This window comes from Podarcis cretensis, assembly GCF_951804945.1.
Source record: "Podarcis cretensis genome assembly, chromosome: 4".
NCBI classification, from domain to species: domain Eukaryota; kingdom Metazoa; phylum Chordata; class Lepidosauria; order Squamata; family Lacertidae; genus Podarcis; species Podarcis cretensis.
This window is the reverse complement of record NC_137173.1, coordinates 84,055,912-84,073,216: the sequence shown is the minus strand read 5'-3', so window position 1 is coordinate 84,073,216 and position 17,305 is coordinate 84,055,912. Positions and strand designations below refer to the sequence as shown.

At 41.9% G+C, this 17,305-nt stretch overlaps 1 long non-coding RNA gene across 1 annotated transcript; it reads left to right on the top strand.

Moving 5' to 3' along the window:
* Positions 1-277: 277 nt before the first annotated feature.
* On the top strand, positions 278-4,882 carry LOC307214379. Its single transcript, XR_013838010.1, has 3 exons — positions 278-682; positions 2,442-2,628; positions 4,236-4,882. It is a non-coding gene; the product is annotated as an uncharacterized lncRNA (long non-coding RNA).
* Positions 4,883-17,305: the final 12,423 nt, after the last annotated feature.

The following is a 17,305-nucleotide window of genomic DNA, read 5'->3' as shown; positions in this document are numbered from 1 at the left end:
CCAGAACTATCAGACCTGAATACTTCTTGTCATTAAAATAATCATTTCCAATCAAAACAATTATTCGACATGGCATTTTACCCCCACCAACTTCTAAAATGCTCCACACAAGCGCACATGTGAACAAAAATGTAAAAAAATGACATGTGGCCATAGCTCAAAAACTTGACCTGGTTGAGCAAAACCAATGTGATTTTTGGATTCAGCGCATCAGATTTGTCCTAAATCAAGTGAAAAAAATGCAGACAACAAATTTGTTGTTGACCAGTGTATTAGAATGGCAGCTTCTGTAGGGAAGGGTGAATCTTGTCTGGGACCAGCTGGATGAAGAAGAGTGGTGGGAGCTGTGGGATGCAATCCATTGGAGCAGTCAAATACAACATTCCTTGTTTCCCTAGAGTGGACACAGACAGGGGGATGTTACTCCAGCCAGTGTAATTTCCTGGTACACCTGGTCTGGAGCATCCTCCTCATGCATGTGACCAGGTGGATGAGCATGACCCTGGAAGACCCCATAAAAGGGCTGGTCACACAGCCATCTTCCCTTCTTCTTCTTCCATTTTCTTCTCTTGGACTGCACTGCTGGTTCTTAGCCAGCAGCACGTGGGGTAAATTCCACCAATCTCTGTAATTGTAACTACAACCTAAAGCCTGCCTTCAGGGAACATACTGTGAACTGAAAGTAAGTAAACTTCTTGTTACTTTTGAGGAAAGACTATTGTGTCTTTATTCTTTCTGAGAGGGATCAAAGGGTATTTAGCAGGAATAAATCCAATCTGGACACGCCAGACTAGACTGCTTAACTAAAGAGATTCAAACGAATCTGCAGACTAGCTTCCAGCTGGATTGAGGGGAATGTGCTCTGTTACATGACTCACTGTGGCGTATGCCCGTTCTTTTGGAAATGTCTGTACAGGGGGAGAGAAAGGGTTAATAGGTAGACCAATAGAAAAGTCCAGAGGTTTAGACAGTTGGGGGGGGAGCAGTTGGAAGACAGTTGGAAATAGAGAGACAGTTAGTTCAGTTGGTTTTTGTGTGAGGGGAGGTAGAAGAGTTAGAGACAGGATAAAATAGGACTAAGAGGATAAAGGGTAACAGCGTTTTGAATGCATTTAAAGTTTATTTGTGTTCGCAATAAACTACAATCTTCATTGTTAACTTGAGAACCCGACTAAGTGTTTTACCAGGGAGAACCTGGTTGGTGGTAGCGGATTAGTGGTGTATGGGTCAATAGTCCATGAAACGACCTAGAGCTCCGTACGAACGCCACACTCACTAGTGTGAGTGTGGAAGAATAATATTTAATCAATATATCCTCTCCTACTATCCACAACATTCCCACAGGAACCTGCTCCCCAAGCAGGGAGCCAGTGTGGTGTAGTGGTTAAGAGTGGTAGACTCGTAATCTGGTGAACCGGGTTCGCGTCTCCGCTCCTCCACATGCAGCTGCTGGGTGACCTTGGGCCAGTCACACTTCTTTGAAGTTTCTCAGCCCCACTCACCTCACAGAGTGTTTGTTGTGGGGGAGGAAGGGAAAGGAGAATGTTAGCTGCTTTGAGACTCCTTCGGGTAGTGATAAAGCGGGATATCAAATCCAAACTCTTCTTTTTCTTCTTCGTCTTCTTCTTCTTCTTCCAAAGATGGCACCTTAGAGCCTGGAGCCTGGTAGTGGAAACTGAGGAACAGTCAGTGGAAGGGAATGAGCTGGGAGCTGATAGAAGCAGGAAACTTGAGTGATCAAGAGGGGGGGCAGGAGAAGGAGGGCCTTTCTGGACAGGATTAGAAGCTGAGAGTCACAGCATGTACACAGACAGTCTCACTCCTGCTGACTCTTCTGCCCCTCTGACTCCCACTTGAGGAGGGTCCTGCACACTGTGGAGCAACAACACCAGAGGAGACAGGCCCAAAGGAGGCCACCCCGTTGACGCAGCCTTGGTCTGCTTGGGAGGGATACCAGAGTGCGAGGCTAGAGGGGAGGGACATGCCTAGAGCTTAGTTTCAGCAATGCCATCGTTGAGTTAAGATGAACCAGATACATTGCTATCTTGTTGTTTTTCTGCTAATAAAAAGCTAATTGCCTTCCATGTGTGTGCCTGCCCTGTGGATTACCTGGTTCGTTGACAACTCCCTGACAATCTGTCCGTTGCAGTTTCTCTCAACTTCTGTGTTTTCAGTCTTTTCAGTTCTCTAGGTTTCCACATCAGTTTGCATTTCTTTTTCTTTAAAAAAGAAGAAGAAAGTCCTCATGAGAATTCATTTGCATTTAAAAAAACATTTTTTATTAAATATTTGCATTTTAATATCAGTGTCTCATAATATACACATTGGTGTAAGCCATTTCTGCAGTATACATTTTTGTATATTGTCTCCTATTTTTCTGTTTTCCCTAATGTGATTCATTTTGTCTGTTATTTTCACTCACATATTATGTATTTTTCTAGACATGACTTGGCTGGAGCACTGCATTGCACAACTGGGAGGAGTGAGAATTTCAAAGGACGGCTGCCTTTTGGTTCGCACAGTGTTTTGCAAAGTGCAAATCAGGTTGGAAAGAAAGGTTAACCTAACGGAATCAAATTTCTCCATCGTTCCTAAGCTTATGCGAGCCACATTGTAATCATAAGCTAGGTGGGCTCTGTTCTCTGTGGAACATGCATTTCAAATATTGTAATTACGTGAGCTACGTTATTTCAAGAAGAATCACACTTCAAGCTGGGTATTTGTCCTGCGCCCAAGTAATTTGTCAAAGAAGCCAACCTCAGATTTTTATGTTTTTAAAATAGGCTAAGCATTTGAATGTGCTTATCTTTTAATGTAATGTTTGAAAGATGAATGAAAACATAGCCTTGCTTTTAATTCAATGGTATGGTGACTAATTGGGGGCTGGAGGAGAGAGGAGTCCTCCTTTTTGTCTAGTGATATATGTAAGACAGCTACTTCAAATTAATAGGAAATGTCACATAAATTATCTTCTATTAGGCTTTTGAGGCTGGAAACACATGGGCAAGTAGGAGACTATCTTGGTTATATAACAGGGAGGGTAAAATCCATTTGCTTCAAGATGTGGAGTATAGTCGGGATAATGGGCTTCACCTTCTGTTCCGGCTGCTGCCTAGCATTTTAAATTATCTAAAATCTTGGAGCGAGAGAGAACACATTTAAATCATTGCTATGTCTGGAGGGATGAGCACATTAACGAATAGATTAAATGTAATTAGGATAAATAAGATGCTCGAGATTACACATTAATGATACTACACTTTTATAAATGGAGTTGTGGCTGATATTCACTTCTTCTGTATATTAACAGCTTGGTCCAATGCTCTGTTTTGCTGCTGCTGCAGCAGCAACAGCAATCATTGCTGGAGAGAATGGCTTAAAAGCTCCATACAAAGAATAAGGCTGGGACAATCCACAGTGCTGCATAGGAAGAATGAAGGTCCATTTTAAATGGCGTAACATTTGGAACATCTTAAGTGCTGGCAGTGCCTACAGATGCTGCTACTTTCCTCTTTATCAAGGGCCCAGAAACCCACCTTGGGGCAGGTGAAAGAGCGTATCCACCCCCATCATTCTGCCCAGACACTGAGGTCTAGTGCCGAGGGCCTTCTGGTGGTTCCCTCGCTGCGAGAAGCCAAGTTACGGGGAACCAGGCAGAGGGCCTTCTTGGTAGTGGCACCCGCCCTGTGGTGAGAAAAACAACTACCAGACTTTTAGAAGACATCTGAAGGCAGCCCTGTTTAGGGAAGCTTTTAATGTTTAATAGACTATTGTATTTTATTCTGTTGGAAGCTGCCCAGAGTGGCTGGGGAAACCCAGCCAGATGGGCGGAGTATAAATAATAAATTATTATTATTATTATTATTATTATTATTATTATTATTATTATTATTAGAATTGGTGAGGACCCTCCTTAGTCCACTGGGCAACTTCTCCCCCCTGGGGTCACCAGTTCCAGAATCTTCAGGGGGCAAATGATGCTCTGCACATCATTTCCACCAGACAGAAGGCTCTCTGGTGGCCTTCTCATTGGGGCAAATGGTATGTGGAAACCTTGCTAGTCCTGGAAAAAGATGCTCCATGGCAGTCGAAGGAGCACCTGCCATTGCCTCAAGATAGGTTTCTGGGCCCTTGAAGCAGGAGAACTGGGTACCAGCTCAAGGGATGGAGGTACCTCATATCAATAAATAACACAGAAATTTTCTAACCACCGTGATTGATATCTGTCTTTTCAGAAGGACCAGATTGTAAAGCCACCCTGATAAAAGGAACTCAAGAGGATATGTGGTGGGATTGTAAAAAGGTAAAAGCCTATTGGGAAATGATATATAATGAACTGAAGAAAATATTGAAAATAACTTTTGTAAAAAACTCAGAAGCTTTCTTACTAGGTATTTTTGGCCAAGACATACCGAAAGAAAAGAGGACTTTATTTATGTATGCTACTACAGCAGCAAGAATGTTGATTGCACAAAACTGGAAGACTGGAGAAATACCAACTAAAGAACAAAGGCAAGAGAAGTTGAACTATGCAGAACTGGCAAAAATGACAGACAGACTAAGAGAAAAAGACAACAGCGACTTTGAAAAAAAAAAGGGAACCGTTTATATTATACTTGCAGAAACAAAGAAAGTCGATAGACTTGACGGCAGGATTTAAATAAACATTCACACTATTAGTTTTAGAAAATGTTTAGAAGATAGAGAAACATTATGGTGTATTTAATTTTACTTTTATGTTTTTAGGTTTGATGTTATGTTATTAATAACTTTTTTCTGTTTGGAGGTCGCAAAGTGGGTGAAAGGAGAAACAAACCAGAAGCGGAAGTTGGGGGAAGCCCTGGAGGGGAGGGAGGGAGGAATACATCATAAATGTTAAGAATCTGAGATGTATGTAATGAATGAAAAGGAAAAATGAATAAATTACAATATATAAAAAAAGAGGATACGAAGGTGACAGAGAACAAAGCTCTCTTTGACCATCACTCCAGCATTACAGATTTTTAAAAATAAGCATCACGTTATCTTGGGTGTGGGACGCGGGTGGCACTGTGGGTTAAACCACAGAGCCTAGGACTTGCCAATCAGAAGGTCAGCGGTTGGAATCCCAGCGATGGGATGAGCTTGGTCCCTGCTCCTGCCAACCTAGCAGTTCAAAAGCACGTCAAAGTGCAAGTAGATAAATAGGTACCGCTCCGGCGGGAAGGTAAACGGCGTTTCTGTGTGCTGCTCTGGTTCGCCAGAAGCAGCTTAGTCATTCTGGCCACATGACCCGGAAGCTGTACGCCGGCTCCCTCGGCCAATAAAGCGAGATGAGCGCCGCAACCCTAGAGTCGGTCACGACTGGACCTAATGGTCAGGGGTCCCTTTACCTTTACCTTTACCTTATCGTGGGTGAACTGTGGACAATGTTAATGATCTGCCATGGCAAGTATATATTAGAGATCTATCCAACAAGTTACCAGAGTGCTAGCTACTACGCTTGTGCAAAATCACAGGGCTTGCATATGCTCTGTCATCTGCATTGGGCTGGCAGTTGCCATGGCAATACTGAGTCACACCTGCCAAGAAGGGAATCACTGTCCATGCTGAGGCCACTCTGTTGAGGTGCAGAGGACTTTCATTATATTTTGGCCTCTATAGCATCTACCTTTGAGGCTTCCATGGCAACCATCATCCATGTACAGTGATTCCATCCACCCAGCTACAAGATCTAAAAATACACTGCTACCTCTTCCATATCTCAAGCATTAGTGATTAGTTTATTCCCATGCACATGAAAAGTTTGGGCCATAAGTGAAGAATTCGGATTTGCTAGGAGAGCTGGGAGGTTGCAGGAGGGAGGGGGAGAGAGAGAGAGAGAGAGAGACTAATTCTGAAGCCTGTCTCTTTCGTTTGCTGCAAACAAGAGCCTTTAAAAACCCTTCGGTAGTCTATCAAATCAAAAGGAGCACAAAGCTACACTTGTAAGCAGAGATTAAAAACAAAGTGTTCACAAGAAAACGGAGAAGAGCGTACAAGTGAGACGGAAAGAGGGTCTTACAGAGAAGATCAGGAATCGTCAATCAGACCATGACAGCACAGTGCTGAGACAGCCTGAAGGCTGAATCTAGAAGTGAACCCATTGAGATAGGAACTGAAAGCCCACTTATCTTGGTAGCTCTCCTTATAAAAATCTGGAGGGAAAAGTGGAAAGAGGTCAAATGCTAGAAAACCTTCAGCTGCCTTCAAGTCACTGCACAATGTACCATATGTTTTCTCTCCCTGTGTGTGTGTGTTTTAAGAAGTTTCATTGACAGCAAGAACACACATTCCAGCACATTGCAGCAGCATAATATGGAAGAGTCAGATCATGCCAGATATTGTAGAAACCAAAATGAAACAAAACTCCTCTGCGTCTCCTAATTATCAATGTTTATCAGTTGATAGCGTTACTTTGATTTTATTCTATGTTAAGGGCAGTCCCAATGAGCAAATACAGGGAGTGTGTCCATTTTCTCAGTAATGTATGTTATTATTAGCTCTTTTTCTCTCCCCCCCCAAAAAAAAAGTGAATGGGAAGTTATTGGACAACCGTTCCTCAGTTCAGGTTAACGGAAAGGGTGTAGTTTATGTAGGAAACCAGCATAAGCTACGCTGGCATAAATTACAGCAGTGTGGTTCACCCCTGTTCTAAACTCTGGTGGAGCTGACCCAAGCCTGGTAGAGGAGAAGCAAGCCTTTAAAATAGAGTTTGACTCAGTACACCACCCCTTTTGCCAGTGTAACTTACGTTATATTTCTAGGTCATGTGACCAAGATGAGTTTGGAATACGGGTAACTTCTGCTGGTTTCCTATAGTTTGGATTTCTCTGTAGGTCGCCATTGTTCTTCTTGCAGAATGATTAGGATCTGAGTCTCCTATGAGTCCAACCTCAAGCATGGGGAACGCTTGTAAAGTGGTACTTCAGGTTACATACACTTCAGGTTACATACGCTTCAGGTTACAGACTCTGCTAACCCAGAAATAGTACCTCGGGTTAAGAACTTTGCTTCAGGATGAGAACAGAAATTGTGCTCCGGCGGCACGGCAGCAGCAAGAGGCCCCATTAGCTAAAGTGGTGCTTCAGGTTAAGAACAGTGTCAGGTTATGTACGGACCTCCAGAACGAATTAAGTACTTAACCAGATGTACCACTGTACTTTATTGCTTCCTTTCCTCTTCTGACTGATACTGATTTCCTGTTCTGCAGTTTTCTCATGGTTTCTTCACATCAAACAGTCAAGGCAACTGCAGCTCTAAAAAAGTATCAGCCTTTGAACATCTCATGAAGTTTAAAGCTAGCATGAGAGCTTTTGCATTTTAGCAAGATCGCATGGTTAAGGATAATGGTTTAATTCACACAGAAATGAAAAGTGTTTATGGATAAATGAAGGTTTAAAAGGTGGGGAAAGTATTGCTAACACTGGTGTTTTTCCACAAGAGTTTTTCTAAAGGACCCTGAGCTCTTGCTATGTTAAGGATTAACTATCTGACTGTTGTTTTCTGATAGCTAACATGTGAAGGTTGTAAATATGGATTATGTGAGATGTATTGGACGCAGGTGGCGCTGTGGGTAAAAGCCTCAGTGCCTAGGGCTTGCCGATCGAAAGGTCGGCGGTTCGAATCCCTGCGGCGGGGTGCGCTCCCGTCGTTCGGTCCCAGCGCCTGCCAACCTAGCAGTTCGAAAGCACCCCCGGGTGCAAGTAGATAAATAGGGACCGCTTACAAGCGGGAAGGTAAATGTCGTTTCCGTGTGCTGTGCTGGCTCGCCAGATGCAGCTTTGTCACGCTGGCCACGTGACCCGGAAGTGTCTCTGGACAGCGCTGGCCCCTGGCCTCTTAAGTGAGATGGGCGCACAACCCCAGAGTCTGTCAAGACTGGCCCGTACGGGCAGGGGTACCTTTACCTTTACCTTTTTATTGGGTTGCAATTTCCATTTTGAAAAGAGTTGTCTTTGGGGGGGGAAATCTGCCCACCAAACTTAATGGAATGAAGATGCAAACAGAGTCGTCTCTCTGAACACTCCAGGGCAAACACTGCAAGGAAATGGTTCTCCTGAAGGGAGAGCAAAAAGCCTGGAGGCTGGAATGCAGGCTGTGGAGAGAGAGAGAGAGAGAGAGAGAGAGAGAGAGAGAGAGAGAGAGAGAGAGGGAGAGGGAGAGGGAGGGAGGGAGGGAGAGAGAGAGAGAGAGAGAGAGAGAGAGAGAGAGAGAGAGACCTTTGCATATATTTTGTAAGATGCTGGACAGCACAAGATATTGTATTGATATTTTTAAATTCCGTTTTGAAGAAAGTTCTGCCAGTAAAAGTTTGAATAATATCTCTATGGGCCTGGGCAATGTTTCATTTCCAAAGGAGTCTGTTCTTATGCTTCCAGTCACTTCAAACTGTGCAATATTTAATATCTGTGACACTCATTTAAGCAAGAATCCACATCAACCCTTGAACCATTTCATGTTAAGTGTTAAGAAGCTGAAAATGTTCAATTCATTCTCCTTATGCCACGAGTGAGTGGCATTTTCACCTTCAGCTCCCAAACACTGTAAAAGGTTTTGATTCATAAATAAACATTTAAAAATCAGGAGTTTAATATATAAGCAGAACATCAAGCAAATCATGCCTGGGGCTGCCCTCGCGAATACAGAAACGAAACATAATAAATTAGTGCATTTCTATTGAGGATGTGGATGAAAGTTCTCCATCATTAGTGTAGTTACAGAAATGTATGAGGTTCTCTTTTCCATTTTCTCACCTATGTCACACAAGTTCTGGTATTTGGAAACTGTTAGAGTTTGCCCTAATGGGATCTCAAAGACTGTATTGAAGAATGTGCATTTACACAGCTGGGCTTCCATCACTAGCATGCACACAGCATAAAACAAAAGGAAATTACCTTTCTTGCGATTTTAAATTTTCCCTTGCGTTTCTAGTGAATAATAATTATTAAATTCAGAGTCTAGGTCTGGATATGTACTGTGGATATGTACTCTGGATATGTACTGTTGCCAAGTAGTCATATCCTCTCTGTTTAAGAGGAACAACCATCTTTCTAAAATGAATTCAAAGTTGAGTGAACTACATATTCGGCTAAAAGCCTAGAAATGTACTTGCAGCAGTTAGCTGAAAATACTATTTCAAGGGAGAGAGATTCAATCTCTCTTAATGCATGTACTTACTCTTCCACTGTCACACTGAGGGCCAGGGGAAGGAGTAGTAAAAAATCATGCACTCTTAACCAGAACCTTCACTGAACCTGGCTGTTTTAGCCCAAATGTTGCCATTTTTTTTAGTTGACCCCCTGTCCCAAATAATGGTTACCACAGTTCTGATTGAAAGCCTCTTCTTCTTCTTCTTCTTCTTCTTCTTCTTCTTCTTCTTCTTCTTCTTCTTCTTCCTCCTCCTCCTCCTCCCTTCATGCATAGATCTCAGAGTGGTTCACAACATAAAAATACCAGACCAGACAAAAAACACAATCTATATAGCACAATATAAAGGTGAAGCTGCAGGCAGATATGTCCATGCAAGAATGTACACTCTGCATCAGGTCCCATTGATAGTTACATTTAAACCAACAAGGATGACTCACTATTTGGGCTCTGTGAGTCTAATACGCAGACCAGGGGTTTGGTTTAGACTTTCAGATCAACTTAGTCTCAGCGAAGCAGTGATACTAAATAGTACCAGATCTTTTCTTCTTCTTCTGGGTTATAAATAAAATTCTCTATTTGTAACTTAACCTTAATCAAGCTCCTTTTTAAAAAGATGTTGCCTTCCCCTTCCCTAAAGGGATGGGATGTTGTGTGCTTATGCAAATGTCGGTGCCCATGTGGTCATGCCATATGCTAGTTGCTGGAATGGAAATCTCTCGTTGGTTCTCTGTATCTTTATGGCTTCTGAGTCAGTGAAGTAACAAGTGTGCCTTCCGCCAGAAGCACAGACATGAAATAAATTGTGCTATCAGAGAGTAGTCATCAAATATGGATGTGTATTTTCAAGATATATTTTTATTCCTCTTCTCCCCTCTGCCACACTTACTTTTAGCTCTTTCAAAGGATGTTTTGAAGGTCTGCTACAAAAGCTAAGCAGCCAGGCCTGTAACCCCAGAACTCTTGGAGGGGAAGCATTATATCTCAGTAATAGGGTTTATGCTTGCATGAAAAGGCCCCAGGCTCAGTCCCTGCCAGAACTGGCTTGCTATGCTAGCTTTGTGGCAGGATGAAATGCTCTTGCTTACTGGGAGGTGGAGGGGAGAGGTCGTGGGAAGGTCAGTTTGGTGCAAATGCAACAGCAGAGCCACTCCAACTCTCCCATACCACTCATCCGTACTGAATTGAGCAGGACATCCCAGAATTCCAGAAGCCAGCCCAGCTTCTGATTGGATCCCAGAATGTCCTGGGTTTTTTTTTTATTTAAATTTCTAATAAATTTTTATTAAGTACAAATTAGAAAACATACATATTTACAACAAAAGAAAATACAAAGGAAAAAGAAAATACATATAACCAAGGAAAGAAAATTAGAGAATACTTTGCCTCTTTTCATATTTGTAGTTCTTTATACCTCTATAGAATACTATTCACAATAAAGGAGTGAAATGAAAGATAAGATATCAGAAAAAAGAAAAAAAGAACAAAGGAAAAACAAAGAAGTAAAAGAAAAGGATCATAGGTGAAAATTTTTAAAAGTAGATAAGTATTCACTATACATAGCCGTTTCCCATCTATATTTATATTCAATTGTATAATTTCATCTAGTCCTTATCTGCCTTAAAAAGTGTTGTTGTTTTTTAAAGACTTCCACCGTTTACCTCACACGTTTTTAATAATCCGTTTGTCGGATCCTCTGTTCTTCATATTTTCCCTTTGGATTTCCTTAATGTCTCACTTTGTATTTTTTATATTACGCACAAGATTATTCTAAACACAACCAGATTTTTATAGTTGAACCCTGGTTTTGTAAATAATCATTTAAGAACTCCCATTGCTTCATAACCATGGTTTTGGATTTTGACCTTATTATATCTGCCAGTTTTGCTAGTTCCAGGTACTTGCAAAGTTTCCCCAACCATTCTCTGTTTCTTGGGATGCTGTCTTCTTTCCAATAGCTAGCAATCAAAATTCTTGCTGCTGTTGTCGCTTATAGAAATAAGTTAGTTTTATCTTTTGGGATATCTTTATCTAAAATTCCTAATAGATATGCCTCTGCCTTTTTTGTGTGTCATGTCCTTATCGTCGTGGATCATGTCCTGTTAATTTGGTCTGGTGATCTGGCGTGAGTCAGTTGGCTCGCCCTAGACTGCTGGACCAAAAGACATTCAGTTTTTTGGTCTCATGCTCTGCTGTGAATCAGCTAGTTTGTGCCAGAGCACCAGTGCACCAGACCACCAGAACACCAGAGCAAAAGATGCCTAGTTTTTGGTCTCACAATCTGCCACGAGTCCGCTGACTCCCACAAAAACTCAGGACCCAAAAATGAGCATCTTTATTTTGATCAGTGGGATTTTGGAGGGTATGCTATTATGCTAATGCATTTGCACTGCACCAGCCTCCCTGCCACTTTGCTCCTTCCCATGTAAGCAATGGTGACACACCTACTGAGCAGCTAGTGGTTGTTTTTTTTTTAATTAACATTTATTAGAAGAATTTCATTTATATAAAAAAGAGTGATAAAACAGAAAAAGAAAAACATGGCTGAAAATAGAAATAAAAGAAAAATACTCAATTATTCCATACTCAACAGTTCCATACATTCGTACAATATGTGTATAGTCTTTTTATCCTAATACAAATATCTTTATCAATGACCTAATATATTCTGTGCAAAGTCATTCCAGGTATCATTATATTTATCCAAAGAAAGTCTGCATCTATAGGCAGTCCGTTCATATGTTGCTAATATTATCATATTGTCAAGCCATTGATTAAGGGGGATCATATCTCTATTCTTCCAGTTCATCAGCATCAGTCTCTTAGCTGCCATTAGGGAAAGTAGAATCCATTTTCGCTGTCCCGTTGTCACTTTCCATACATATAGTGTATAAGAATATGGTTCAAGAGAATGTTCACCTCTGAAAATCTTAAATTCATCTTAAATTTATGTATTGCTAATAAATATCTGGAACGTGGGTGGCACTGTAGTCTAAACCACAGAGCCTAGGGCTTGCTGATCAGAAGGTCAGTGGTTCGAATCCCCGCGACGGGGTGAGCTCCCGTTGTTCAGTCCCAGCTCCTGCCCACCTAGCAGTTCGAAAGCACATCAAAGTGCAAGTAGATAAATCTATTTTACGCTCCGGTGGGGAGGTAAACAGCGTTTCCATGCGCTGCTCCAGTTCACCAGAAGCAGCTTAGTCATGCTGGCCACATGACCCGGAAGCTGTCTGCGGACAAACGCCGGCTCCCTCCGTCTATAGAGCGAGATGAACGCCGCAACCCCAGAGTCACGACTGGATCTAACAGTCAGGGGTACCTTTACCTTTAATAAATATCTATAAGCAGTGATCACTGCTGAGAAGGCAGTGTAGTGGCTCTGCCCGATCTGGTGAGCTGCTTCCGATACCAGCTTTCTCCAGGCTGGCCTGGGAAGGACTCTCACCTGAATCTCAGGAGAGCCACTGCCACTTGGTGTAGATTAGGAATAGGGAATCTATGGTCCTCCAGATGTTGCTGGACTCCAGCTCCCATCAGCAAAGCCAATGATGTAAGATGGAGTCCAACCACACCTGGAGGACCACAGGTTCTCCATCCATGGTGTGCACAACACTGACCGAGATGGACAAACAGTCTGACTTGGTATAAGGCAGCTTTCTAATCTTCCTAACCATATGCACACCACATTGAACTCTTTGGAAGTGGGTTAGAAAGTAAAATAATGTTTGCACTTGGTTTGATTTTTATATATAGAAAGTTATCTGAGTTCTTCTTAATGAATGGCTTACTCATATATAATGCCAAGAGGCAAGAGGAAGCTGAGATTTGTTTCACATGAAATAAAATGTAAATATGGCATGGCTTTCATATATTAAGTTAATTTGTGACAACACTTGCCCAATTTACATATTCTTGCTACTGGGGCTCATCCTAAGCTCTATCACAGCATCACAAAGCAGATGAAAAATACCAGTTTTCGTATGCACTCTTTTTCTTTTTTAAAGGAACAGGCTGGCTGGCAGGTTGGCAGATAGAAAATGAAGTAGATGTGACATAAAACTTGTCGCTTTCACCTTTGCTTTCCTGACATTACATTCTAAACCTTCCTTGGAGATGTAAAACCAATTTTGATGTGACACACTGTGCGAAGTCAGTACTTGTACTTTGCAAATAGTTGGAGGCCACAGAGATCTTTGACCTGCAGAGAGCCAGGTAAACCTCAGGAGAGCAGGATGCTTTAGAGAAAAAAATTGTTTTCATCGATTGTCCATATTGCAGATTTGAAAGGAAAGACAACAAAAACAGGAGCCAGAAGACAAACAGCAAAGCTACACACACTTAGTCTTTACTTGCTGGTCTTCTTGGACATCTTACATTCTTTATTATGGTATAGGGATTTTAGACGTGCCTAAAGTTTTCTCCCCTGAGAAGGGGGTTAGTCAACAATCAACTACTTAGACAGCAGGCAACATTTTGCCCCAGACTATTCATTGCAATTTCTTCCTTTTTCAAATTACCTATTTATATCATGCATACATCTGCTTGGCTACCCATCTATCTATTCACAAGGCAACCAACACTTTAAGCTGGAAGAGCAATAAAATATGTATATAAAAGGACAAAGCTCAGAACCATCGAGTCAGCATTATAACTTTGCTGTAAACACAAAGTAGACAAACTGGAGGTGGAAGACTCTTTTTCACTGGAGGCCTTTAAGCAGAGGTTGGGTGGCCATCTGTTATGGATGCTTTAGTTGAGATTCCTGCATTGCAGGGGTTGGACTAGATGACCCTGGGCTCCCTGCTGACTCTACAATTCACAAAACTATGCACATTCAGCCAGAAGTCCCTCTGTGGTAAATGAAGGGGGTGAATCCTATTGGGTTCAATGGTACATATTCTTGGGAAAGAGTATATAGGCTGTAGCCTTTACTCACTTGAAAACAATGAGATTTTAGCTATTTACAAGGAACTGACTGCATTTGCTTCAGTTGAGGTGGTTATGGCTGACCTTAGCTATATATATATATAAACACACCAATCCAGCAGTACTTATCCTTTGCCCAGAATGATGTTATTCCAAAAATAATTTCCAAACATTAGTCGGTGTTGCAGCCAAATCAACAAAGAACCTTGTGACACCTTTAAGAGTAACAAATTTGTTATAGGACAAGCCATGATCTCCTCTTACAATGCATTGCCTCAAAAATGAGGACAGACTTACATGCTGGTTTCATATTCAAATTTAGATCTATATATGCAAATTTAGAAAGAATTACTATAATATAACAATCTCACTACAGTGTGGGAAAACTATGACCAAGTATGCTGTGTGTGTTTGCTTCCTTCCTATGGTTTTATTTATCTTTATTGACTTGAGCCAGATAACCCTTCAAATAGAGAACTGTCTTCTCTAAGGCAGGACATATCGTCACCCTAAAGGAACAGGAGCTTACAGGGCCACCCATTTTCCTATTGCTTTTCCTATGAAATCACCACTAGGTGAGTATATGGTCCCATGGACTTCTTCCTGGTTGTTACAGCCGACACTGTAAAAATATTCCATGGGAGGAATGTTAGTGCAGGAGAACAGCTAAGATGAGCCATGAGCAAACATTTCAGAGTCAGGCAAGCAATTGCTATTGGCAGTTGCCTCTGCTCTGAAACAAAGTGTTCTCCAACAAGTAAAGGCCTTTACCAAATGTAGTAATGTAATACTAGAACCCTGTGGAAATGCAGCAGCAATTCCTGAAATAGCAGAGTTTATGTAGGGCTCCAATAAGACAGCTAAGGAAGCAGCACTCTTCCCAAAAGGTTCTGAAACAGTGATTGGTAAAACAGTGTATTTCATTGATTCTCTGGAGTGTCCTAGTTTAATAGCATTTCACAATAACAGTACATCAGATTAGATTATAGTCTCCCAGCTACAATATAAACCGGGGGACCATGAAGTCATAACACATGGTAATGAGACATCCCAACCAGGCCGAAAGAAAAATCATTCCAGCATTTCACTTAAATGTAGCCTCCTTTAAGGAAGAAACCCAGTGAGTATTTCATATATATTTACAGGGTGATTAATTTTCTATAACGTTGAGTTTCTGTACATCTTCACGTTTCCACAGGGCATCATATCTGCACGCAGTGCAGCTAGGCACATATTTTCAAGAAACACTCAACAAATAAAATGAGAACCAAGGCTTAGCAGACTAAGTGGAATAGAATCATCTTTCCTGCTACCAGTGAGTTCTGCATGTGGCTTTTTCAGGCTAGCCAGTTTTGAGGCCATGATTAAAAGCTGCAAAATTAAGATGAGAAATGGCTGGGCAGGGGATTTTCTCAGGAGCTGTCCACTGGTGGGAGCTGTGGTATATGGGAGTGGGGAGAATTGAATCCAACCTTCTCCTTCCACTTGAGCATTTCCAAAACATATTTTTATTTGGAACTGCAATAAAAGCTCCATCTTAACAGGATTCAACATATGCAGGTTCAGCTCCTGCAACGGTTTATTTTCCAAAAGAAACAAAATAAATACTTAACTCTCTTTTCCAAAACTTGGTTATCCAGACTTTATGATTACTCAAATGATTGATTGATTGAATTTATATAACGCCCTATACCCAGAGGTCTCAGGGCGGTTCATAAAATAAAATCAAAATATAAAACCACAAAATACATAATAAAAATAAAAAATGACAACCCAATAGCCACCCCTCTTATGCAAGAGTTCCATGTTGCTCAGTGCCCATGGAACATTGTTCAGGTACTGAGCATGACCAAGGATGCCAGCACAAATAGGGATCTCAGGGCTGAGTGTGGCAGTCTCAACCCCAATGGGCCACCCACTCCAGTATCACCTTCCCTACAGAATGTGGGAAAGTTGGTGTCAGGAGTCCAGTCCCCGGCTTGATAACACAATAAGCGTAGTTAATTAAAAAGGATGATTTATTATCAAAACAAACAGCTAGCTCCAGGCGGCTTAACACAGCTTCCACCATCATCAATCAAGATGACCCTTCTGAAGACGCCTTCCGGTGACAGAGGATATTGAACTTGCTCACTTTGTGTCTCTTGTTTTGCTTCCGGTCTAACAGCCCTCCCCTTAGCCTACTCTTAGGAGGGATTGGCTCAGCTCCAATCTCTTCCCATTCTGACAAGCTGCTTTCCTCTATGTTCGCACCAGTATGCACTTCCCGGGAGCATTGGCTGGGTTCTGGCCCGCTCTAGCCATTCCCTTATCAACCTGCATTCCAAGGGGTGGGGGAGTTGGCCCTATCTGATGCTCATCCTGCATGGCAGTTAACCCTCCCTGTTCCTGGCTGCTATCTTCAGTTGGCTGCAAACCTTAACTGGGAGCTGGCTTATTCATGACAGTTGGGAAAGAAGCAAATGAGTGTGGATGTTAGCGATGGTGCATGCCGCCTATGTGCATTGGTAGATGTGAGGAACACAAGTGGAACTGAGGCTAGGCTACATATTGTGGTCATCGTAGATCTCAGCATCCCTTTGGTCAATTTATCTCTTGAACCATAAAGTATGCAACTTCTAAGCAGGGTCAGAACATCATCAGATTAAAAACCAAACCAAACCAAACCCAAAACCTACCCTCACCACCGATCATCATGGATAGACAGCATGCACAGAGGTACCTGCAATGGAATAGTGCCACATTGCATAGCACAAACGTGTTCATTTTACAGCTGGGTGTAAGGGATTTACTGATCCCTTTGGCAGCCATATAGGGCACCCTGGTCTGTAATCTGCATATTATGTTAGGCCCATGTGGGGTCACATTTTTCATTCATAGGAATGGTCGATTCTTGGGAAGAGCGTAATGAGTGTGCCAATTATCTCAGCTGATCTGTAAGGTTCTAAACTATTTAACTTTTTATGTCATGTTTACAAATGTGTGCATGGAGTGGAAGTGGAGAATCAGCTAAGACAGCATGCAAACTGAGAGTTTATCAGTTAAAAATTGAATCTGGTTGTTCTAGCCTCCCCCCTCCTGCCCCACTTCCTGATCATTCAGCGAAATGAGCTTGTGCTGTACTCAGATTGACCTCTTGGCTTCCCCTTTTACTTTAGATAGATAGATAGATTTGGATCCCAGCTCCTCACCAGGTAGCTTCACAATAATA